This window comes from Carcharodon carcharias, chromosome 21 (assembly GCF_017639515.1).
Source record: "Carcharodon carcharias isolate sCarCar2 chromosome 21, sCarCar2.pri, whole genome shotgun sequence".
NCBI lineage: Eukaryota > Metazoa > Chordata > Chondrichthyes > Lamniformes > Lamnidae > Carcharodon > Carcharodon carcharias.
In genome coordinates, this window is record NC_054487.1 from 19,781,954 (window position 1) to 19,803,416 (window position 21,463).

The window sequence follows — 21,463 nt, forward strand, 5'->3', positions numbered from 1 at the left end:
GAACTGTGGTACTTGAAGAGTGATTGGACTCAGTGGACCTCAAGTGTGAAGTTGTCAGCTCAAACCTGTTTTACCTTTTCCCCTATCCATTGTACTTAACCCATGAACTCCAGTCTCTGCAAATTGGTTAAGATTTCTCTGTGTGCATGTTGATGATCATGGGTTGTGTAGATGTTTTTACAAATTGTAGTCAATATATCTCATCACCTATTTGAACATTTTTTGTTGTATTGTCTCAGGAATACTTGCAACCAGCTTTAAAGTGGGAATGTTTAATTTTGAATAAAGCCCAAAGCAAGTTGTCTTGTAGCAGAGTAATCTGGCTTTTTGTCTAGTGATGCTGAATCCACAGCCTTGTAATGTTAAATGTTGTGCATCTAACCATAATTAGTTGATACCTGGTGTGGCTGTTGAAGCTACACTAGAACTGTTGGCATCCTGTGTCCATTAGGTGAATTAATAGAGACCTGCTACAAGCAGGGAACTTCTGGCCCCTTTAAGTTTTGGAGGAGCTAAGAGTATTGAGCTCTTACTCATGTGCCTGCAAGAAAGCTGTTGGGATCAGCCAAACTGTTTTGCAATGCTGCAAGTGTCTAGGCAACATGTGTTTTTGAAGGAGTCAATAAAACTAAACTGCTGATAGGACAGTTTGGCATTTAGATATTTAGTTTGGTGACATATCTTTCTAGCTCCTGTTCTTTCCCATGTATTTTAAGAAGTGACTGTGTGCTTTGGCACTGTCCTTTCTGTTGAGCTATTTGCCTTGGAAATTTCTGAAAGTCATCTCCTGTTGCTCAAATTTCCTCAGAAGTCGGATTTTCTCCTGATCAACTGCATGACCTCAGTGATAATCCCAATTAAGCTATGTACATCAAGGTTACAGGGGCTGATTCTGAGAGCCCCCAGAGAAAAATTACCACCACAAGCAGTTTTGGATATTTGTGGCATTTGTTATATGAGCAAACTGATGCTGGTGGAGAGTCCACAAGGGGGTGCTACCAATTCAGAGTTGGAGCAGAGCCTTGAGGTTTCGGTGGACTGTAACTGATGATTGTGCTTATGAAGAAATCTTCCAAGATGTAACAGGTTGAGAATTTGAAAGTGGTGGATTTCTTTCTGGAAAGCAATTAACACAATGGTGAAGATTGAAACCCTGTCAGTTCCTCTACTGACCATGAATCCTGCTTTTATTAATCCTGTTAGAACTAAAAACTCCACAGAGATTCTGAATCAGTATGGAATGCAATGATTTGTCTTCCTTTTCCTCCTTTACCCCATTGTTTCCCATAAGCCCAAAGGCATTTGCTCTTTGCTGACTTCCTCTAGTATGACTTAAATGGAACATTTGTTTGTTTGTCCTGTTGTCTCCTCTCTTGCCCTGAAAGCACTGACTCTTAGGTTCACAGTTCCTTGTGTACCAGTAATGCTGCAAATGTCAGTTTTATATGAGCTGGGGTAGGTGGGATCCTCTAGGTATCTTTGCCAAACCCCATTTTGTTGCCACCTAACATTTACAAGTTAAGCTTGTCAACAAGAGTCACTGGATAGCAATCATGGTGGAACCCTGATCTGATTTTTATTCTTGTGGATAGTTCAGGGTGCTGAGGCCAACCATAATGTGTCTCTGCTGCGCAAACTGAGATTTATGGTCTTTGTTAGTTGCTTGGCACAGCTTGTGCTGTTTTATGAGGCAGAAACCAATGAGTGCTGATAACCTCCCATTTTAAGTTTTCTATGACAGACAGTGGATCATTGCCATTTGAATCTGCAACTGAAATTGTTGCACTGAAATCACTTCAGTTTTAAGGCCTAGTATCTCTAGCTTGTGACTTGTTTGCAGTCCCTGGGTCAGTCTGTGAGATTTTCAAAAGAGCCATCAGTTCTTTCCTGTCTGTGAAGAGAAAGCATCCAGCTATCTGGGACACCTTCAGCAGTATCTGTCTTTTGTGCATGATTTCCTCTCTTCCAGCTGTCCCCATATACGCTAACACGTCTATTGGTGTGTTTTGAACTGTCATTTTTCCAGAGACAATGTGACAGCTTGCACTTTGTGGGAAGATTATCTGCCATTCAGAATTTTGCAGCTTTCAGCCCTTGGAGTCTTTTTAATTTCTTTCGAGGAACAGAGTACAGTCTTGGTCTTTTGTCTGTTATACTGATCCAGCATAAACTCCATTTTTATATCTATAATTTAAAATTCCACACATGTCTGCACTTTAGTGAGGAGGCAGCTCAGATTGCATTAAAGTTAGTGTCAAGGCATCACCTCTCAGCTCTACCTGCTTTTCACAATCTTCTCCTTTGGACCACGCACAAATTGCCACTGTATGTGGTACGATCAGTGACATTGCCTCATGAATTTTGAATCTTGGAAAATAAAACTAGAAGCAAGTAATCACTCCTTAAATAAGCAGGCAATTATTGAGCTGTTTTGTTTCTCAATTAATGAACAAAAGATACTAATTAGGTGAAGTATTTTCCCCCTTGATGTTCTGATGTTCCTGGTTGCAAAGTCACCCCATGAATGCCTGGCCCTTTCAATGCATTGTCAAGCTGGGTATTGATCATTGGTGAGCTGTGTGATATCAGAGCTGAGCTTTAACCCTGTCTTCCCTCTGTGTGTATGCGTGCACAAAGACATTCCAGCAAACGACGTTTGGTAGGGATTAGGAACCCTGCCTGTTTTTTGCCCCTGCCCCTCACTCTCACTGGTCCTTGTAAGAACCATAGTGTTCAGCCACAGCATCCTATGGTCCCTGCTATCAATTTATAGTCCCAGATCCAGCCCTCCATTCCTGGTCCTTAAAACCAATTATAGTGCTCAGCTTAGAATCTCAGCACAAACCTGCAACCTTACTGGTATGCACGGTTTGTGCTCCATTGCCTACCACATCTCTCTCCTCATGTATATTCTCGCTGCTTGATGAACTCCTGACCCCTTGAAGCCTCAAAGTTAAAATTCTACTCTTTTTATGTTCAAATCCCTTCCATGGCTTCATCTTTCATTATCTCTGTTCCCTGCTGTCCAGTCCCTGCATCTCATCCCAATTCCCCTTAGTTACACTCATTCTTTAGTTTTGTGAATCCTCTGCCCTTTTTGCCACCATTGGCGACCCTGCCTCTAGACAAATTCCCTGCCTAAATCCGCCCCCCCACCCCTCCTTCAACTCCTCTTTAAAACTCACCTCCTTGAACCAGGATTTTGATGTCAGCTCACTGACCTCTGGCACATTGCCCAATTGTCTGCAGCCTCTCTGATGCCCCTCGGGGCATTATTCTATCTTTAAGGTGCTAGATTAGTGCAAATTCTGAAGCTGTGTTGGTCACTTATGGTCATTTTTGGAATGGGATGATTCTGATTAACAATCATGTAAATCAAATTGAAACCCATGGGATTAAAGGGTCAATGACTGTGTGAATGTGTGGAACAAAAGGCAGAGTGTTATCGTGAACAATAGTTTACAGACTGGAGGGACTTGAGTCGTGGCATTTTCAGGAGTTGGTATTAGGACCACTACTTTTTCAGATAAGTATTTAGGACCTGGATTCAGGTAAGCAGAACATAATTTCAATCTTATATAAAAGCAAAAAACTGCGGATGCTAGAAATCCAAAACAAAAACAAAAATACCTGGAAAAACTCAGCAGGTCTGGCAGCTTCTGCAGAGAGGAGCACAGTTAATGTTTCGTGTCTACATGACTCTTCACCAGAACTAAGGAAAAATAGGAAAGAGGTGAAATATAAGCTGGTTTAAGCTGTGTGGGTGTGGGTGTGGGTGTGGGTGTGGGTGGGGAGGGGGGGTGGGGGGGGGAGTTGTGGGACAAGAAGAGCTGGATAGAGGGCCAGTGAAAGGTGGAGGTAACCAAACGATGTCACAGACAAAAGGACAAAGGGGTGTTGAAGGTGGTGATATTATCTAAAGGAATGTGCTAATTAAGGGTAGAAAGCAGGACAAGCCAGGCACAGATAGCCCTAGTGGGGGTGGGGTGGGGGGAAGGAATCGAAAAAGGCTAAAAGGTAGAGAGATAAAACAATACATTTAAAAAATGGAAATCAGGAAAAGAAAAATCTGTATAAATTATTGGAAAAAACAAAAAGGAGGGGGAAAATCGGAAAGTGGGTGGGGATGGAAGAGAGAGTTCATGATCTAAAATTGTTGAACTCAATATTCAGTCCAGAAGGTTGTAAAGTGCCTAGTCAGAAGATGAGGTGCTGTTCCTCCAGTTTGCGTTGAGCTTCACTGGAACAATGCAGCAGGCCAAGGACAGACATGTGGGATGAGAGCAGGGTGTAGTGTTAAAATGGCAAGCGAGAGGGAGGTCTGGGTAATGCTTGCAGACAGACCGAAGGTGTTCTGGAAAGTGGTCACCCAGTCTGCGTTTGGTCTCTCCAATATCAATCTTTACAGATTGCATAAAACTCAAATGTCGTGAACATTGAGGAGGAAAGCAACAGGCTTCTGGAGTACATTGACAGAAAGATGAAATGGACGCAGTCAGGTGGAATATAATGTAGGGAGGTGTTGTTTTAGTCAGAAGAAAGTGGTATGGTACAATTTTAAATGGGTGCAGGAAGAGCGAGACCAGGGTGTATACATACACATCTCTATGAAGGTACCAAGACGAGCTGAGAAAGCTGTTCAAAAGGTATACAGGATCCATGACTTTTTTAATAAAGAGACATTGCATATAAAGTCATGCTAAACCCTTAAAATCACTGATTAGACCTCAGCTGGTGTATTGAGGGCAACTCAGGACATTATGCTTTAGGAAGAATATCAAGGCCTTGGGTAAGGTGAGGAAATTTACTAGATTGGTAACAGGATGCAGCACTTCTATCATGTGGCGAGAATGGAGAAATTACCATTGTTCTCCTTGGAGCAGAGAAGGTTTAAAAGCAATATGATTGAGGTATTCAAAATAATGAAATATTTTGATATAGTATATGAGGTGAAACTGTTCCCAGTGGCAGAGTGGCTGGTGAGCAGAGGGCACAGAATTAACCTAATTATCGAAAGAAGCAGAGACCACATGGAAAAAAAATTAGTATGTGAGTTATCATCAGGAATGTGCTGCCTGAAATAGCGATGAAACTAAGTTTGCTAGTAACTTTCAAAAGTAAATTGGATAAATCCTTGAAGGGGGAAAGATTGGCAGGTTTATGGGCAAAGAGCAGGTGAGTGGTAATTGGACAGTTGTTTCAAAGAACAGGTGTGATGAGCCAAAGGCCTGTCTCATTTTATGATCCCATAAAAACTGACATCCTTTGGAAGCTTGAGTAATAAATAGTTCTTCTTGACTAGACCTTGTGTAAATAAGAATTACTCTTTGTTTTGGTCAGAAAAATTTAACCTTCAAATATGAAGACAATCTCTCTGGAACAAAAACTTCCATTTCCGTAACGTTCATACAGAAAGATGTCCACTGGCCTGTAAGATGCTTAGACAAGGAAAGAAATCGGAAATAATTGTCTGGTTGGGGGGGGTCAGAAATATTGCAAGTTCAGCCCAGATAACATTTTTAAAATAACTGAGTCTTCAACAGAAGAGGAAAATGGTGGGGTAGGTGGGGGGAAATGAAATAGCAAATTTGTCTGTGAGGGAGAAAGAATGTTTTGGGTTGGCACACTGAATCAGAGCCAGGTATCCTGATGGAGGATAACACTAAAAACACAAACCTGACCTGTGTCTTTATGGGTGCTGTGTATTCCCAGCATTTTACACTTTGGTTCCAGATTTGCAGTGTTATATTCTGCATACACCTGGGAGTTGCTTCTTGTCAAAAACTGTTAACCAGATCTCTTGCACAAACAAATAAGGACACAGAAGACGAAGTTGCAGCTTGATATTGTCTTGGGAGTTATTGATCGCACTGTGATATGGCTTGTTTTTTTTCAGTACCTCAGTGAAGTAGTAACTTGTTTTATGTTACAAATCAAAATTCCTAGATTGTATTGAATCTTCCTGATTGCTCTGAATTGATGCAGTATAAAATTTTTCAATCATAATTGAGGGAGCAACATCCTTAAGTGTTTGGAGAACTTACATTTGGTTTGGCAAGATCTGTGATTGAGGTAACACAAGACCAATCGTGTTGTTTGCAATATACAGCAGGGAGGCAGCATGGTGATGGCACAGTTTTCAATATACTGCTTTGAGACGATGTAACAGCATAATGATGTTTCTTCAAATCAGTCTACCCTTCCTCTTCCTTGTTTTTTTTAAAGCTGACCTTAGTGTCACCTAATTGATTGATCAAGTGCTCTGTTGTGTTCTTTCCAACTTTGGGTACTTCATTGCAACTTTTCAGTAGAGACACATTTGCACTGCCCTCAGTAATGGAAAAAGTAATGGTTCATCATGCAGTCTTCTTCACACCACCTGCTGCCAATTCAAATGTCCCTTGTTGAGCTGTGGAGTACATGTAAGAATGAGAAGGTACCAAAGGTATTTGGTCCCTCGAGGTACTTTTAATGAAGTAATGTGAACTGCTGTTAATGGCTCTGGACTGCTGGTGGCCTATAGTGAACGTGATTTTGATAACCAACCAATATAAAAACTTCAAGACTTGGTAATCACTGCACTTGCTGCACATTAATTTCAGCAGCTGGACTTGAGGAAAGAAAGAGAAACTCCAACTGGAATTGTAGTGTTTTTTTTTTTAAAGTGTAGTCATATCGTAGCTCCAGTAAGCTCTGCCTTTTAGTGAAAGGCTCCATAACAGTTCTCTGTGGTTCACCTGATTTTGAATGCAGAACAGAGGCTGTCTGATTTATTGCAGGGAAAATTGTGCAACCATCACTTGGGCAATTCTGGGCCAAGTTGCAACAGTTGGTGCATTTCCCTAATATCACCACCTTCAACACCTCTTGTTCTTTTGTCTGTGACATCTTTTGGTTATCTCCTCCTATCACTGTTTGCTTGTCTCAACAACCACCTCCCCCCAACCCCTTAAACCAGCTTTATATTTCACCCCTCTTCTATTTTTACTTAGTTCTGTTGAAGGGTCATGAGGACTCGAAACGTCAACTGTGCTCTTCTCCGCCGATGCTGTCAGACCTGCTGAGTTTTTCCAGGTATTTTTTACTTTTTGTTGTGGTGCATTTCCCTTCCCTGACTCCACTCTTTCCCCACCACGCTCCCCCCCTCCCCAAGTGCACTGGTTTGGGTTTAGTTCCACAAACACTACCAGCCTCTAGTCACTGGGGTGAGGTACCATTCTTAATATGAGTTCAGTAACTGTCAGCAGGCCTTTACCTGTAGAATGTGGCTGAACCATGTCTGACCTCTTGTCCTGACTGGATTTTCAGGTGAGTGCATTTTCCTGCAGCTGTTACTGAGTAGTGCTCAGGAACAGGAATGAAAGACAACTTCCACGCATGCTCCCTCCGTTGGTGAGAATGCTGAGGCTAATTATAGAGCATTGGAGAGCGGCAAATCCAACACAGTTGGGGAGTGAAAGTTTGGACTTGTTGTTACATAACTTAGTATGATACCTCACTTGATTTCTCTGCTAGTTTTACAGGGCTTGCTTGTTTTGGAATGTGTCTTATTATATAGAATTGTGTACTTTTTTCTCGACGTACCTCTGATCCACATCTCCCAGGGTTTTCAGCTAGAGTTTGGGCCCATTGGGGTGGGGGGCGGGGGGAGTGGAATATGGATATGCTCTCAAAACATTTGAAACAGGGTAGGGTAGAAGGAAAAATGTGGGGTGGGTGGAGTTGCGTAATGAAATGCAAAAAGGGATTGAATACTTTGCCTTCAACTGAGCGCTGTTAGCTTCCAGTGCCTGATACTTAAGTGTACAGCAGTTTAAGATGTCCTCTATGCAGTATTTCTGAACGATGTGAAACAAGTTAAATTGAACTGTAGGGCACTTGGGCTGTTGAATGCAGAATTAGAGGTAGAAGTATTGTTTAAATCATAAACTTTCAAGAAAGGCTTTTCTTGTATCTGGAAAGTGAAACTGTGACAGATGAAGTTTCATTATGCAGGTCAGGAATAGGATATTAAATCTGTTCAAACCGACGGGAGTTTATCCTTCTAAAATTAGGATGTGTTCAGAGAGAACTTTTCAGCTGTAGAACACAAGGAATGTATCTGATGGTACAGTCTGTTTGAGTCAAGGGTATCACGCAAAAAATGTATTGGCATGATATTAAAGTATATTAGCTAGAGTGCAGCTTTTCCCTAGTGTGCCAGCCCTGATATGCTGAATAAGCCTGATGACAAGCCTGCATTATTTAACTTGTCTGGATCAAGATATTTTGAGACAGTTAGTTACCCAGTCTGTCTGGGCGAATCATGCAAGATGTTAGTGATGCAATTGAAGAGTTTCAGTCCTCCAATCAGGTCATGAGTAGCCAAAGATTGTGCCCTACCTCTGTTCTCTACCAGATTCATGGAGAAAGCTGTGCTCTCATACCACATCCAAGTGACAGTACTGAGATCATGGTAGATTTCTGAGACTCGTCATGAGGCAGCCTGTTTCTGTACCAGCCTGCACAATTTTTGAAGAAACCTTGTGTTTAAATATGCATTGTGAATACAGGGTGTGTAATAATAAAAAAAAGATATAGCAGGAGAAGGCCATTCACTCCTTTGAGCCTGCTCTACCATTCAATAAGATCATTTTCTGCCTCTTATACTTCTTCGCACACTATCCCCATATCCCTTGATTCCCTTTGGAATCCAAAATCTACTGATCTCTCATGTGAATATATTCATTGAGCATTCACCATTCTCTGGAGTAGAGAATTCCAAAGATTTGAAACACATTGAGTGAAGAAATGTCTCTTCATCTTAGTCCAAAATTACTGATCCCGAGTTCTGGACACCTCTAGTGGGAGAAAAGATCCTCCCAACATCTACCCTGTGAATCCCTTCAATAATACCATAATTTTCAATGGGATCTCTTATTTTTCTAAATTCTAGGAAATATAGGCCCAGTATACTCAATCTCTCCTGGTGGGACAATATGGTGTTCAATTTGGTGAACCTTCATTGCATACCTTCCAGGGCAAGTATATTCTTTTAAATGAGACCAAAAGTTTGCACAACACAGGTGTGGTCTCACCTATATCCTATACAATTGCAGGAAGACTTTCTTACTCTTATACTCCAATCCCTTTGTGATAAAAGGCTAGTATAGCATTTGCTTTCCTGATTACTTACTGTACCTCCATATTAACATTATGATTTCGTACAAGTGCATCCAGGTCTCTGACTACCGACATTTCCTAGTCTCTCCTCATTTAAAAAATACTCTGCTTTTCTATGTTGCCTACCAGAGTGGATAATTTCACACATGTTCATATTATGTTCCATCTGCCACTTTGCTGCCCACGCCCTTGACTTGTCTTGATTCTTTTGCAGCCTCTGTGTCATCCTTGGCCTACTTTCCCGCCCAACTGTGTATCTTCAAACTCGCATACATTATTCACACTCCAGTCAGCTTCATCGTTTATCTAGATTGTAAAATGCTGAGGCCTGAGCATGGACCCTTGTAGCACACCGCTAATTACAGACCTGCCATCCCAAAAATTGTGTTTATTCCTACTGTTTTCTGTTCCATCCTCGGTTCAAGCTAATATACTACCTTCGATCCCTTGAGCTTTAATTTTGTGAAATAAACTCTTTTGTGGAACCTTATTGGTCATTGTTTGAAAATTCAAATACACAACAGCCACTTAACCCACCCCATTCAAGCGCAAAGTTTGAACAGATTTTCAAACACTATTTCTCTTTCAAATCAGTGTTGATTCTGCCCAATCATATTATGATTTTCTAAGCAGCCTGTTAACATCCTAATAATAGATTCTAGCATTTCCCTACTACTGATGTTTGACAAACTGGCCTACACTTGTAACTGTTATTCAAGAAAGGAGAGAGAAAACAGACATTTGCTACCTTCCAATCCATGGGAACTGTTCCAGAATCTCAGGAAATATGAATGATTTAATATTGATGCTTCCACTTTCTCTGTAGCCACCACTTTTAAAATATGGTCATAGATCCAGGATATTTGTTTTTTTAGTTGTATTAATTCCTCCAGTACTCTTTCTTTAATACTAATTTCTTTACGTTCTCATTCTCCCTAAACCCTTGGTTTCCCACTACTTCAGAATGTTTTGTGTTTTCTGTTATGAAGATAGTTACTAAGTGTTTAAAGTACCTGCCATTTCCTTATTCCCTCTTATAATTTCTCCTGTCTCTACCTCTAAGACATCCATATTTGCTTTTGCTGTTCTGTTCCTTTTCATGTATCTGCAGAACACTTCATGTCTCTTACAAGCCTCTGATCCACATACTATTCATTTTAAACCTCTTGCTTTAATACTATCTTTAACTTGTTAGCCATAGTTGGATCAGTTTTCCCACAGGACTTTCTTCCTTAAGGGAGTGTATATTTATTGTAAGTTATGTATTTACTATTTAACCATTTGCCATTGCTTACTTACCATCATACCTTTAAACTAATTTCCCAATCTACCTTGGGGAACTTGCCCCTCACACTTACAAAGTTTCCTTTATTCAGATTCATGACCCTAGTTTTGGACTTCAGTACATTAGTCTCAAGACTTACCTATATCAAAGTGTCTGAGTATGGCATTTTATGATTTTTGTCTCCTCCCAAGCTCTGTCAGTGTAGTCAGGTGTTGATAACTTACGTTTTCTGCAAGATTATCATTTGTGCTCTGCACATGTAGATATGGACTGCCCATGCATTGATGCACAGCTGTCGTCTCCTGCAGAAATGTGTTTTTCCTTTCTCCTGTGCATGTTCACAAATCATCTTGATTTTCCTTCTACAAGATGTCGATTTAGGAAAACCAGATTTTTCTTCTCTCAATTTTACACACAGCTGGTAATTTATCTAATTGTGCAGAAACTGTTGGATTGTTCAGTAGCACTGTGACAATGTTGGTGTATGCATTTTTATTTTGGCTGTTGGCGTTCACTGTCTCAGATGATGCTTCATAACATGTCTAACAACTTCAAAGCTCACAAACTATAAATATAATTTCAAAAGACTTGGATTGTTGAACTACTGTTCCAGCTGTAATTAGACATGTGTAAGTAGTTATTGTGCATGTCCATTAGTTCTCTTCATTTCAGTATTAAAGTTGCAGGTTTGGCAATATTCATATTGAAACTCTGAACCAGGGTTTAGCAAAGGTTGGTAATTTTTGGTGTTATTTGGTATGTCAAAGTGTCTTTCAACTCACTTGTACTCTAAAATGAGTTAGGAGCAGGAGATGGAAAGCTATAGGTGAAATGATTTACCAGTAAAAATTTTAATTCTAAATTCTCATAACTCAGTTTCACACAGCCTCCAGTGTAAATTTGCTCAAAGGTGCCTTCATGTTTTGTTATGAGGCGTTTTTTTTTTAAAACGGTAATCAGATTTTTAACTCTGCAAATGGGTCCATCACATTGGAATTTGGCAAATGTAACATCGCTTTTCAAGAAAGGAGAGAGAAAGAAAACAGGGAACTACAGGCCAGTTAGCTTAACATCAGTTGTTGGAAAAATGCTGGAATCTATTAAGGAAGTCTTAACAATGCACTTAGAAAATCATAGTGTAATTAGAACAAGCCAAAATGGTTTTTAAAAAGGGAAATCCTGTTTGACAAATTTATTACAGTTTTTTGAGGATGTAACTCATTGGCAGATAAAGGGGAACCTGTAGATATTATATATCTGGATTTCCAAAAACGCAGTCAGTAAAGTGCTACACAAAAGGTTAATAGGCAAGATAAGGGCTCGTGGAGTTGGGATATATTAGCATGGACAGAGAATTGGTTCATGAACAGGAAACAGAGTGGGCATAAATAGGCATTTTGAAGTTGGCAGGCTGTGATGAGTGCAATGCTGCAAGGATCAGTGCTGGGGCATCAGCTATTTGCAATCAATATGAATGACCTCGCTGAAGAGACTGAGAGTAATATATCTGAGTTTGCTGATGATACAAAATTAGGTGGAAAGGTAAGCTATGGGGAGGACACAGGCTGTTAAGAAATATAGAAGGTTAAGTGACTGGGTGAAGATGGCAGATGGAATATAATGTGGGGAAAGTGTGAATTTATTTACCTTGGTTGCAACATGTGAAAGTTTATGATGAGTTGCATGATCCCAGGCATCCATATCTGCATTAAGTGTCTGCAACTCGAAGCTTTAGCTCTGAGTTGTTATGCTAGAGTCCGAAGTGCAGACATTGTATTGCATCAGGCAGAGGGAGGGTTAGCTGGATATTTTGACCCAGGAGGCAGTCGCACCTTTTGGGTCGTAGTTTAAATTTGGTTCGGAGTTGAGAACAAGAGGACGTGGCTGCAACTCAAGCAGTTCGGGGAATCATGGACCTAGTGATGAAGGAATTTGTTTTTGCCATGGACCCAACAAGTAAGAGGTACTTGATGCCGGTGTGGATGAGAACAAAAACAGCAGGAGAATGAGCAAATTAACCAAGGTACTGTGGAACAGGAGGCCATTTAAATGGGGAGAGCAAAAAGGGATGTTGTTGTGATAGAGAGTAGTATAGTCGGGAGATAAGTATCATTTTATGCAGCCACAACCAGGAGTCCCAAAGGCTGTGTTGCCCGCCAATTGTTGAAGGAAAGAACGTTTTGCAGCTGGTGAAGTGGGGGGAGGATAAGTTTATTAGTTAGTGAAAAAAGTCAAGACTGTAGAGCAAAGTAGTGAATAAGTAGATTATGTCAGGTAGGAGCAGAGGGTTTAAAAATATTATTAGGGTATGAGTGACTTAAATAGTAAAATGTTAAATCAGATATATGAATGCACAACGCACATGTAGCAAGATAGACTAATTAATGGCACAGAGATAAATTTGTTTGACTGGTAGTCATTACTGAAACATGGTGACCAAAGTTGGGAACTAAAGATTTTAGAAAAGATAGGCCAAATGGAATAGGAGGTGGGATAGGCTTGAGAAAGGAAGCCATAAAGGCAATACAGAGAAAGTATTTAAGACCAAAAAAATCAAGATGTAGAATCAGTTTGGGGGACTAAGGGCAGAAAACACTGGTAGGAATGGTTTATAGCCAGCTAATAATGAACATGTTGGACACAGTATAATTGAGGAAATTAGAGGAGCATGTAACAGGACAATGAAATAGTCATGTGGGACTTGAAGTCTCAGAGACTGGCAAACTCATGTCTTAGCTTGGAGGATGAGTTCATGGAATACATTTGTGACAGCTGCCCAGAACAATGTTGAGGAATCAAGTGAAGACCATGCTATTTCAGAAATAGTATTCTATAGTGAAACAGAGTTAATAAACAGTTTGTATTAAAGAACCTTCTAGAGGAGTGATCAGAATATGAGGAGTGTAATGAAGTTTGTGTGATGTAGTTACGTTCAAACCTAGAGGTATGAGGTAAAAGTTGATTGAGGTAAATTGGGAAATTAGATTAAAAGTCAAGTTGGTCAATTCGCAATGGTAATGATTAAAGAAATATGAATTCTTTCCAAAGGATATACCTTCCCTTGAATAAAAAATGTGCTACATAAGTGATCAGCCATGGCTAGCTAGAAATGTTAAATATTGTATCTGATTAAAAGAAGCTTGCAATGTTCCCCAAAAGCACGAGGATTGTGAGGGTTTTGAAAATCACCAAAATATGACCAAAAAATGGACAGAGGAGTAAAATAGCAAGAAACTGGTGAGAGCATTGGTTCCTCAAAGGAGTTCAGTCAGAGCAAAGTTTGTAGCCTCATAGGCAACTCAGCTGTACAGGAAGAAAGGAAGAGCAGTAGTGTTAGGGGATTTGTTAGAGGAGTAGACAGGCATTTCTGAGGTGGTAGATCTGACTACAGGATGGTATGTTGCCTCCCATGTCATGGTACAGGACATTGTTCTGGGGGAGGGTGAACAGCCAGAGGTCATGGTCCACATCGGTAACAGTATGTTGGAGCAGTACATTGTGGAGCCAACTAGGGATCGGGCTATTTTGGATTTAGTGTTGTGTACTGAGAGGGCTAATTACTAACCTTCCTGTAAAGGAGCCTTTGGGAAATAGTGATCATAATATGATAGAATTTTGTATTAAGTTTGAATACGATATAGTTCATTCTGAAACTAGGGTCTTAAATCTGAAGAAAGGAAATTAGGACGGTAGAGGGGCAAGTTGACTGTAGTGGATTGAGAAGATACACTAAAAGATTTGATGGTAGACAGGCAATGGCTAGTATTTAAAGAAATACTACACTGTATACAACAGATATACATTCCTCAAAGGGAAAGGTAAATCAACTATGGTTAACAGAAGAAGTTAAAGCTTGCATTAGATCAAAGGAATTGGCTTATAAGGGTGGAAGGGAAAAGTGGTAAGCCTGAGGATTGGAAGCAGTTTAAAATCCAACAAAGGAGGACCAAGCAATTAATTAAGAAAGGGAAAAGAGAATATGAATATGAACTAGTGAGGAACATAAAGGCAGACTGTAAAATCATCTTTAGGTATGTGAAAAGGAAAAGATTAGCTAGGACAAATGTGGACCTGTTACAGGTGGGGATGGAAATTTCTAGTGGAGAACAGGGAAATGGCAGAGAAACTAAATAGTTTGTGTCTGTCTTCACACAAGAAAGTACAGAATATCTCCCAGAAATACTCGGCAACCAAGGGACTTGTGAAACTGAGGAACGAAAAGAAATTAGTATTAGTAAAGAGGTAGTACTTGAAAATTTAACTGGATTGAAGGTTAATAAATCCCCTGGACCAGATGAACTTCATCCCAGAGTGTTGAAGGAGGTGGCTGGAGAGATAGCAAATGCATTGGTGGTTATCTTTCAAAATTCTTTATATTCTGGAAAGGCTCCTGTGGACTGGAAAGTAGCAAATTTCTAACCCCACTATTTAAGGAAGGAAGAAGGAGAATGAAGAGCTACAGACCTGTTAGTTTTACTTCAGTAGTATGGAAAATATTAGAATCTATTATAAAGGAGGTGATAACTGGACATTTAGAAAAGAATAGTAAAATTGGGCAGAGTCAACATGGATTTATGAAAGGGAAATCATGTTTGACAAGCAGCATTGATAAAGGAGAACCAGTGGACGTACTGTATTTGGATTTTCAGAAGGCTTTTGATAAGGTCCCGCACAGGCGGTTAGTAAATAAAATTAGAGCACATGGGATTGGTGGAAATAAACTAGTGTAGATTGAGAATTGGATATCAAACAAAGAATAGGAGTAAATCGATCATTCTCAGGATGGCGAGCTGTCATCAGGCGCTGCAAAGCTCAGTGCCAGGTCCACAGCTGTTCACAATCTGTTCACAAGGACTAATTGTAATATTTCCAAATGTGCCAAACTGGGTGGGAACTTAAGTTGTGAGGAGGATGCAGGGAGGCTTCAAGAGGACTTGGACAGGCTAAATCAATGAGCTAGAACATGGCAGATAGAATATAATGTGAATAAGTGTGAAGTTATTCACTTTAATAGAGAAAAACAGGCAGAATATTTCTTAAATGGTGAGCGATTGGGAAGTGCAGGTGTCCAGAGAGACGTGGGTGCCCTTGTTCTGGAGCCACTAAAAGTTAGCATACAGGTGCAGCAAGCAATTCAGAAGATGAATGATATGTTGCCCTTCATCACAAGGGAACTTGAGTACAGGAGTAAAGCTGTCTTGCTGCAGTTGTATTGAGCCTTGGTGAGACCTCACTGGAGTATTGTGTACAGTTTTCGTCCCCTTATCGAAGGAGGGATATACTTGCTATAGAGAGAATGCAATGGGCGTTCACCAGATTAACCTCTGGGATGGTGGGATTGTTTTATGAGGAGAGATTGAGCAGGCTGGGTCTGTATTCTCTTGAGCTTCGAAGAATGAGGGTTGACCTCATTGAAACTTAGTAAGTTCTTATAGGGCGTGACAGGGTGGATGTAGGTAAGATGTTTCCCCTGGCTGGTGAGTCTGAAACCAGGGACATAATCTCAGGATAAAGGGTAGGCCATTTAAGACTGAGATGAAGAGGAATTTCCTCACTCAGAGTGTGGTGAATGTTTGAAATTCTCTACCCTCAAGGGCTGTGGAAGCTCAATCAATAGAGTTCTGGAGGTTAATGACATCAAGGGATATGGACGTAGCACAGAAAAGTGGCATTGAGGTAGATGATCAGCCATGATCTAATTCAATAGCGGAGCATGCTTGATGGGCTGAATGGCCTACTCCTGTTCCTGTGTTCCTATAGAAAAAGCTTAAGTGCATTCACAGATACGTAAAAAGGCAAAGATTAGTGGGAGCAATCTTGGGATTGCTCTCCCTTAGGAAGATAGGAGACATGCTAATAGAAAATAAGGAAATAGCAGGGATGTTGAAAAAATATCTTGTATTTTGGCGTATTGAGGGTTTAATGAGAGTTAAGAACTTAGTGTAATTGAACAGCACTTACTAAACAATGCTGATTGCACTAAGAATTACCTGAACAACCAATTTAAGATTTAGTTGGGCTCACAGTGTGCCTCACTTACCTGTGTTCGAAGCTACATATATTCACTCACATAACCCTGTCCTTTTCTGACACAACATATCCATGCATCATGCTTTTTGTCAACTGAGAAAAAGTGCATTAATGATACTAAAGAAAAAACACTGGAAAATTAATGGGACCAAAAGCGGGAAAATGTTCACCTGATGGACTATACCTAGGCTTTTAAAAGACGTGACTGCAGAGATTGTAGATGAATTGATTTTTGCAGAGTTTCCTAGGTTCTAGAAGGATCCCTGTCGATTAGAAGGTAGCAAATGGAACCTTGCTGTTCAGTATAAAAGGGAGAGAAAACGGGGGGAAAATGGGCTAGTTAGCCTGGCATCACTAAGAATAATGTTTGAATCTATTAAGATGTGGCAGAGGCATTTGGAAAATCACTGATTCAAAACCATTTTATGAAGGGGAGATTTGATTTTTTTTTGATGGTGTAACTATAAAAATAAATGAGGGAACCAGTGGTTGCAGTACATATGTATTTTCAAAAGGCATTCATAAAGTGCCACACAGGAGATTGCTACATAGATTTAGGGCTCATGAGGTTGTGGGTAATATTAGCATGGATTGAGATTTGTATGGCTGAGAGTAGAAATAAGCAGGTCATTTTTTTGGGATGGTGGGGTGTAATTCATGGAGTGTCACAAGGATTGTTACCTGACCCTTGGCTATTTATGGTATTTTTCAGTAACTTGAACCCAGCCCCCTCTTGTAATTGATCCAAGTTTTCTACTAATACAAAGCTAGGTGGGAAAGTAAGATGTGGGGATGACCTGAAATGATGTAGACAGTGATTGGACAAGAAGCTAGCATATGGTAAAATGTGAAATTACCTATTTTGGGTAGGAAGGATGGAAAAATATATTTTTTTTTTGGTGAGATGAATAAATCTTGGTATTCAGAAGAATTTTGGGGCCATTTTACATGAATCTCAAAGTTAAAATGCAATTGAAGCAAGCAATTAGCAAGGTAAAATATTGGAAGGTCTGTCTTGTGTTGGGTTGAAGCATAAGTGTAAGTAAGTCTTCCTTCAAGTATCTAGGACTTTGGTGAGACCACACCTGGAGTAGCATGTACAGCTTGGTCTCCTTGCCAAAGGAAGGATGTACTTTCCTTTTGAGGAGGTGGAGAGAAAGGTCACTAGATTGATTCCTGGGATGTGAGGAGAGAATGAGAAGAAAGGGCCAATATTCTCCAGAGTTTAGAAGAATGCTGGGTGATCTCAATGAAACATAAAATCTGTCCTTCCAAGCCCTCTAAAAGACTGTTACCCCTGGCCTGGGAGTCTAGAACTGGGTGTCATAGTTTAAGGATAAGAGGTCAGCCATTTAGGATTAAGAAGACGAGAAACCCCACTCGATGGGCTGTGAATCTTTGAAACTCTATACCACAAAAGACTGTAGACACTCAGTCCGTGAGTATATTCGAGACCGAGTCCCCAAAAACCTATTGATCTAAGGGAATCCAGGAATATGTGGATAGGACAAGAAAGTGGAGTTGATGTAGAAGTTCAGCCATGATCTTATTTGATGGTGAAAAGGGCTGGAGGAGCAGTATGACTTACTTAAGCAAATATTTCTTATGTTCGTCGCAAACCTTTAATACAGTGAAGTGGCAAAGGTACAGATTGAGTGATGGGGAACCTTCTCTGAGCATTTTATTTTGGTCCTCCCCCTTTGCACTCTAAAGGTTCTGTGCTCTTTGCTGGGATACAGCCATCATCCAAAACCCCTGAAGTAGGCACTTTTCATGGGTGTGCTTGAGTGTCAGCAGGTGATTGATCTTCCTTCCATGTGTCACCAGGATCTTCCTGATCCTTCCTTGTAGATTATGGTTAATATTGCACACATATATGTTTGCAAATTTCTCATTTGAGACAACTTTCAAGAGTTGTAAGCAGACAGGGGCAGGTTTTGAATTTGGCGAACTATGGTTACAGAGCATACATGGGGTTTGTTTCCACATGCTCAGTGGCACATGCAAAATGGTTATAAGCACGCAAGCTAAGACCATGCATGCTGACTGTATTCTTTGTGTCAGCCCACAGGCATTGCTAAGCTATTTCCTGGCTGCCTTGGGCATGCTGTAATGGCACTCTGATACACCTTCTGGTGGCTCCAGCCACCTTCACCAATGTTGTTTTGAACTAATGACGTGAGGAAGGGATGTACAAGAGCAGCTAAGCACTCGGCGAGTGTGAGGGACATGCACAGCCAAGGGTAGATAATGGGAAAGTGAAGGTGTGTACAAGACAGAGTTGGAGGAGAAGGACTGGATGACACACAGTTACACCTTACTTCATCACTTTACGCCTGTGCCTGACCCTCTGTTTCTTGCCCTATGTCCAACTCAGCATGTTAATTTGGCATGTCAGGAGGTCCAGTTATAGGAGGACATCACTACACATTGCTCAACTCATCAATGTGGAAAATTCCCCCTATGGGTTGAAATAAATTCCTTCAGTTTGTGTACCTGTTACTTCACAACTGTGGTTGAGTCTATCAGTAACTTCTGTGGTCAGTAGGACTCAGAGCACAAAGAGTTCAAAGAGGGGCACTATGATGTATAAATCTCTGTCTGCTACTTACCTTTTCCATCATTCCCTTTTGCTGTTGAATGTGCTCATGCCTTTTTAAATTGGAAGTGCAACAGAACCAAATGATGTATGTCTAAAAGGTGTTTTTGAACTATGTTATCAGCATGACCTCAAAGCACACTCTACTTTATTTCTGCAGAATTAGATAGAAAATCCCATTTGTGTTCCCGAATTTGTAATGGTCATCCTCTTGATTGCCCTGGGAGTCTTGAGACCCTGCATTTAAAATGGACTGTGGCAGTAGTGGATGCTTTCATCTTACACAGATATTTACTATTACTTGTGTATGAACATTAAAATCCATCTGTCATATTCAGCCTATCTACATAATTAATCCCAAGCCTCTCTGAAGATTGTCCATCTTTCTGCCTGTTAACCTCCCACTGTGCTTTGTTATCCGTAAATGTAATATCATTAACAATGTCCTGTTCTATATCATTCAAAAATATTGTAAATTGCTAGTCTGTCAAAGCTGAGTGCTTGAAATTCCATGGCTAGCTTTCCTTCAGGCACAGCATTTTCCAGTTATTGCATCTCCTGTTGCCAAGCTATTTCTCAATATGTTCAATTATTCTATCAGCTTAAACTCTCTTCCTAACTCTCATAAGGAATTTTGTCAGACACCTTTTTGAAAATTGAAGTAAACCATCTCTGATAAAAACAGAAAATGCTGGACATGCTCAGCAGGTCGGGCAGTATCTGAGTTGACGTCTCATGTTGATGATCTTTAATCAGAACTAGAAAATATTGGAGATGAAGAGCTTTTAAGCAAATGCAGGGCCAGTAGAAAAAGTAGAGCAAAAGTTATAAACAACAAAAGGGATGATGGTGCAAGGCAAAAGTTAGTGATAATGAAACAATTATAGAAACAAGAGATGGGTCCAGAGTGTAAATGGCTACAAGCAGAATAGCAGGGGAAGTGGGGGAAACATGGAAAATCTGGCAGATGGGGTTGCCACGAGCTTAAAAATGTGGCATGAGAAAGAGGCAGATCCCAGGAGTGCAGATAAAACATCCTTTGAAGCACTTCACAGGCATTAGTGGCACAAGTGGATGCCAGGCCGAAGGAGCTGTTAGGAGAGGTGACTGCAAGATTTGTCAAGAAGATGTAGATTTTAAGGAGGATCTTGGAGATGGAGGGACTAAGTGAAAAAAAATCATGACCGTGTGCCCAAGGAAACTGAAGGCATGGCTCAAATGGCGGAACAAATAGAGGAAAGGGTGTATAAGAGGTCACAATTCGCCCCTCACCCAACACTTCATTCCTGTGCCTTATTATTTCTTTGAAGGCTTCAGGTTGTATGCCATGTTTTGCCACTGTTATTGCAGCTTGATCTTCTGATTTTAATCAATGTCTGTGGTTCCCTAAATTTCTTTCCTGCATTCTACATGAATATTCATTTTAGTTTTGGATGCCCCTGATTTATCAATTGTTCCACTTTTTGCTTTCCTAATCCTGAGTCAAGGTTCTTGAATTTTTTTTACCATACTAGCACCAGTGTCTTCATGGGAGAAAATAAAATGACAGCTCTACATGTAATTTTGCTAATACTCTGGACCCCATCTCCTCAGCAAGTCAAAGCAGACTTGCATCCACCAGTAATTCATCCGTGGTATGCACTTCAGATTGATATCTCAACTTTGATAGGACACTAGTCTAGAATTGTGATGCCATCTATTTGCCACGGTTCAAATAGATCTGAAACTCCAGAGGTGAGGTAAGAGTGACTACTATTGACATCAAGACAGCCTTTGACCAAATGTGGCATCAAGGAATCTGAGCAAAACTGGAGTCAATGGGAATCAGGGAAAAAATCTCCACTTGTTGGAGTCATACCTAACACAAAGGAAGATGGTTGTGGTTGTTGACAGTCAAATCATCTTGGTTCCAGGACATCACTGCAGGAGTTCCTCAGGGTAGTTTCCTAGGCCCAATCATCTTCAGCTGCTTCATCAATGATCTTCTTTCCATCATAAGATCAGAAGTGGGGATGTTTGCTGATGATTGTACAATGTTCACCATTTGTTACTCCTCATGATGATGTAGTCCCTGTCTGTATGCAGCAAGACCTAGACAACATTCAGGCTGATAAGAGGCAAGTAACATTCATGTCATACACGGTCATGATTTTTTTTCACTTAGTCCCTCCATCTCCAAGATCCTCCTTAAAATCCACATCTTCTTGACAAATCTTGCAGTCACCTCTCCTAGCATCTCCTTCGGCCTAGCATCCACTTTTGCCACTAATGCCTATGAAGTGCTTCAAAGAATGTTTTATCTGCACTCTTGGAAATAACCATTTCCAACAAGAGAGAATCTAACTATCTCCCTTTGACATCAATGGCATTATCATCGCTGCATCCCT

General features: G+C 40.5%; 1 protein-coding gene across 4 annotated transcripts in view; it reads left to right on the top strand.

Moving 5' to 3' along the window:
- Positions 1–21,463, top strand: part of cnot4b (CCR4-NOT transcription complex, subunit 4b) — a 149,649-nt gene that overhangs the window by 101,899 nt on the left and 26,287 nt on the right. The gene's annotated exons all lie outside the window — the stretch shown is intronic.